Source organism: Austrofundulus limnaeus, unplaced genomic scaffold (assembly GCF_001266775.1).
Source record: "Austrofundulus limnaeus strain Quisiro unplaced genomic scaffold, Austrofundulus_limnaeus-1.0 Scaffold101, whole genome shotgun sequence".
NCBI lineage: Eukaryota > Metazoa > Chordata > Actinopteri > Cyprinodontiformes > Rivulidae > Austrofundulus > Austrofundulus limnaeus.
In genome coordinates this window covers 1,067,352-1,073,018 of record NW_013952503.1, presented here as the reverse complement: position 1 = coordinate 1,073,018, position 5,667 = coordinate 1,067,352, and positions in this window count along the sequence as shown.

Below are 5,667 nucleotides of genomic sequence, written 5' to 3'. Positions count from 1 at the left end.
AATAAACACACACACACACACACACACACACACACATGCACATGCACACGCACACACACACACACATATATATATATATATATATATATATATACCTTAATGCAGGCTTAAACAAAGATGAACCAAGACCTTACTAAGTAGCTCCAAAACAATAAAGCAAGTGTATAGCTAAAAAGAAAAAAAAATCAGTGTAATATCAAAGAAAAGCAACATAATTTTTAACAAACAAAAGAGGAGAATTGTGAGTTAAATTGAATCCATGCCTACAGGCACAGACAACATAAACCTGTTTAGTTACCTGCCTTGTACACAATCACGCACACATACACACAGTTGCACCAAGAAAGGCAATCTCATCCTCCCATTATGATGTGATAGCTCAAATTGTAGCAATGATTCAAGTGTGGTCCTGTGGGTTTTGTGGATGAGTCCAGAACCTGTTATTTCACTACTGGGCACCAGGGGATGGAAAAGGATGTGATTGCAGGGAACAAAATGACCATTAAATCACAGGCTATGACACAGTCTGGACTGTGAAAAAGAGCGTGCGCCTACTGGTTGATAAATAAATTGACAGTGGTTGATGTGTCAGGGATGTGTGTGCTTTGTATCACATGTTACCACCATGTAAGAGCAAACATGCAGAAAAGCAATAACTTTGTACCCTGAAACTAATTCAACAAAGGTTTAGCTATTTTTACAAATTCTGTTTTGTCAGTCTCACATTTTCCTGCTTTTGTCAGACATTTACAAGTATTCATATACAGTATGGTGATGAAAAAAATGCATAAACTTACCGCAAAAGTAAGTAAATTTGTGTTTGGTAGATTATTTCTTTGTTGTAACTATGCTTGTTAGTAACACGTCTTATGTCGTTGGAGAGCCTGTTAATTTCCCTTTTAAATGGTGCCACATTTGTAAGGAACATGTGTTTGTGGGAAGCAGTAGAGCTGAGTATGTGGGTTGCACACATGAAAAAACAGCTTATGTTGCTGCTGCTGCTTTTGACACTTCTTTTGAGCTTCTTGTTCCCCAAGGTTTAACCCCTATTAGGACAGATTTATTGCCAAACATTGCTACAACAAAGTAGCAAATGATCCAACAAACACAAGTTTTCCCCTACCCTTTGTGCTAATATGTTATGTATTTGTGTACACCCTGTTCTCCCTCATTTTTGAGTAGCTATTACATGTGTTTTGACAGTTAAAGTCCCCTTCAGACATTGGGACCGAATGTAATCAAATTCAGAACAGATCTCTGATTTTTCAACACACTCAATGAAACATTTTACTTCATATCATCCATTTTTATCGCTTGGGAAATAGGTGAGAGCTGGTAGTTATTAAAGGACTAAACATACTGAAATGCATCAAACCTTTAACTGAAGAATCAGAACTCAACAGTGAGGTCAGCCAAAATTCATGGCTCTCTAAAATAAACTATGTTGAAGGGATGCACTTTCACACAAAAACAACACATGATGGAGCTCATCTGTGATGATCTGATGAGTACTGCAAGGTAGGAAAACCACCAGCAGTGCAAAAGACCATCCCTCCTGTTGCTGCACTCCTAGCCAGAAGCAACATGGACTGATCGCAGGGTGGAGAAAAGCTCCTTGGGGATTTAAGGTGTGTTGGGTGGCTGGTTTCCTACTATTATGCTTAACACCCTGCAAAGAGATGACATATTTGAAGTGCAAGACCCCTCCCTGTGCTCATCTGAACAGCTAACTAAGTACTTTCTTCAAGTGTGGCATCACGGTAGCCCACACTATAAATGAAAAAAAAAAGAAAGAAAAAAAGAAAAGGTAGGAAATATGATTTTGGCTGCAGTGCTTATGGAAAAAAGCAAAAAGAAACTGAAAAAAAAAAAAAAAATATATATATATATATATATATATACACAAATGTGTGATTTACTGTAGATTTACTCCTAACAAAGAGACATGCCAATCAAAAGGGCTCAACAAGCAACGATTAATCTGAACAGGAGCAGCTGATGGCTACAATCTACCACCTGTGCCACTCTAATGAAAGCCACCTGAGGCCAGGTATTACACTTAGCAAGTAAAATACCATGTTCTTTCCTGAAGGAGCTATTTTCCTTCAGAATTACAACAAGGTAATCACAACAGCTTGTAATTTTGATACAAACATGCTGTGTTTTCTATCACATTGTATTTCTATCTAAACAGTTTATTTTTTCTTTTTCTTTTTTTTCAGTTAGTAGCAGTTATTACGTGGTATACCTTCATTACATAATGCAGTTCTGCTAGAAACTTCGCAACTCCATAAAGCATAACTGAGAACCATAACACAGTGATCTAACTCGTCACAATAAAACATCTAAAGTGTGGACATCTAAACACTGAAAACAAACAAACAAAAAAAAACAATAATAAAAAAAATGTCCATCTAATTACTGTAAATCTTACAATCTTTTATGCAGCCAAAACTCATTTTTTGATCTGGTTTTGACAATAATATGCTAAAAAAGAGCAAAACATTTTAGATTATTAATCTTGTTAGCCTGGAAATGTTTCCTTATTCCGAGAAGTCTTACCAAGTTAAATTGTTTTAAAGAACTGGAACACTGTTTAATTTAATTTGAAAAGATTCAGACTATAGTATAAAGTATTTTTAGATGACTGTTTTTTTTTTACATTAAACCCTGTTTGTGACCAATATGCAACAGCAAAATTGCAAGAATTTGTCTTGTGCATATCTTCCCTGTTATCCATGTTCAAAGTATGGAGTCCATGCAGCTTAAATTCGTATGTTTGTCCGTCATGTTGTATGGGGATTTTTTTGTGAAAATGAAACGTTTTCCCTTAAAATTAGCAAAATTGTGTTGTTGAACATTTTTTGGTCAGTTAACTGTGTTAGACATATTTAATAAGGTTGAGATTCAGCAACAACTTTGTCCAAATTTCAAAAACATTTTTGCAGTGATTCATGAGAGGTTTTGCTAACAGAGACATGGGCAAGAACATCATTACCTGCCTTTTGGGGATAGGCTGCAACAATCCCACACTTTCATTTAGATACAAACCAGAAGCAAGCAGATGTCTGTTTAGGTTCTCCGCCTATACTCGCTGTTTTTGACAAGGCTGCCATAACCTTTCACCACACAGTTACCCACAAGTCACCAGAGGAGGTTCGGATCAGCTAAGTTTCTTAAATCCCTGAATGTTTGTGCAGGAGAAAGAGAGTCTGTTTTTTAAAGTCACACTTTAAAATGACATGTGAGTAAACAGACAGGCGTCTGGTTTCTCTCCAACATGAGATGTGAAGCTGTAATTTCTCCTGACAAGCAGGACTTCAAATTGGCATTTATCTAAACGAGCCATGGGAACGGGCTGCAGAAAAAAAAGTGACACATGTTAAAACTCAGCATAACAAAGGCTGCATAGCTCTGGAAGTAGGTGCATGGAGACAGAAGTCAAAGGTTGCCTTATGTGAGACTTGTCATACTGAGGATTAAAAAAAAGAAAATTGGAATAATTAAGTTATTATGGGGTGGTGGTGGAGTGTTTTGTGGGTGACTTTTGACTTTTGGAAAGCAAGCGAATAATTGAGCCACCCCTATTTGGGACTGTCCATGTGTTAGCTTGTCAGCAGAGGAGTATAATACAGGTGGAAGTCATTCTGCTGTTAAAATTAGTTTGTCAATTTTTGAGATCACATAGGAAACTAACGCAAGTCATTTTCCACACATAATTTAGTCCAAATACAAGATCACAACTGAAAGTTCTAAATTCTACATAAATGATCAGCAATTGATTTCCTATCTGTGCAGAAATTACAATTCAAATGTTGGTTCACCCTTTTTATCACCAAAAGGCAATTCCCTCTGAGCGGTTACCTTTAGGAGTCAGCACAGCACATGATCTGCCCCCATCTCACCTCATCCTCAACATTCTCCTTTGTAGTTAAAACGTAATGAATGTCTAAACATAATTAAAAGAAAATACATACTGTACAAAAATAATGAGTCTATATTAGGAAGATGCCTCAAGAAAAACCTTTAAAAATCATAATGCAAACAAACCAAAACTTTGTAATAAACTGCTCCAGATCAATATGTACTTCCACCAAATTGTACCTTTAGAGTTTTGGTCCCCCAGTACCCATATAGTCAAAGGAATGAAGATACAGACAGATTTAAACATGTTTTAATTGTAACAACTTTTATAATTGACGTGCTTTGGTATGGACTTTCTAAGTTGTAGCCCAGATTTTTCTTATTTTTTTTAATAACCCCAGAATCCATGTTAAAAAAATGTTAAAGTGCTGTTCTATTCAAATCAGGCAAAAGGCTCCCAAAATAATGTGACAACTGAATGTTACTTTGAAAACACAACCAGGTTTGTTGTTTTCTCTTGTCCAACAAGCTTCATCCACTGGAGTACATTTGTCCTGCTGTGAGTTTGTGCCTGGCACATGCATTTTATACAGGAACTGGAGATTTTTGTCTATTACCACAGGAAACGCAAGAATTTTTATGCAGCTTGCGGCAAAGACATACATCATGTATCAATGCAAAATAAAATAAACACACACACACACACACACACACACACACATGCACATGCACACGCACACACACACACACATATATATATATATATATACATATATATATATATAATTATAGCTCCATCCATCCATTTTCTATATGTGTTTGATTCTGTACAGAGTTGTGGTGAGCTGGCACCTGTATTGACACATGTACAGTGCAATGTTGCAAAATAACAATAAATTTGTACTAAATTGCAACTACTTAAAAAAATTAAATATATAATTTGGCATAATTAGGCATTGACAAGCATCTCCGACAGTATATCAGTTCCAGTGAGATGGCAAATGAGTCTCAGTAGAACCATATAACCTCCAATTTATGCTTTCTTTTTTTTTTCAAAATAACTCCTATCAAATTCTTTACTGCAAAATGCCTCTAAAGCATGTTGCTTTGCCTGCCGAGCAGTGCAGAAGAGCGTGCATAATGCTCCCTTGACCATAACTTTGAGTGAGCGTGCATCAGTCTGGCAAATGGTAGAAATATGTGTGCATGTGCACATTTGTGTGTGTGTCCCTAGGTGCCTGCTCATGCTGCATCCCTTTCCCCAGGGAGGCTCTGCAGATGTGCACACCTGTTGACTCATGATCGGCAGCGGGATGCATTGAGACACATGGTGACAAATCCCACCTACATTTATTAGACCTCCTAGAGATCTGCTCTATACTGCACGGCAGGCTGGTGTCACTGCTGGTTATCCTAAACACACAAACACACATCCATGTACACACGCACATACCCACGCAAAATCCCTCAAACAAAAGTAATTCGCCAGATGGGGAAAAAACACATGGAAAAAGACCCAAATTGATCTTGATGCACAGTGAGACCACCTGACAGTCGATATCAACTAACACATGTCAAGGACTTTGCTAATATTGTCTTTGACTTTGGAAAGTTTGCCAGAGCTGACACTGTTGAAATTGTTTTGAGCTGAAAATACTAAAGCAATAAAGTATAAATATGGCAGCGGGCACTATTATTTTCAAGTGATTAGCAACCAGTGACACACAAGTATTTGGGTTTGAGGGGTCAGGTTAGTTTGTCTTTCTTCACCCTGGATAATAACCTTGCCATAATATATATATA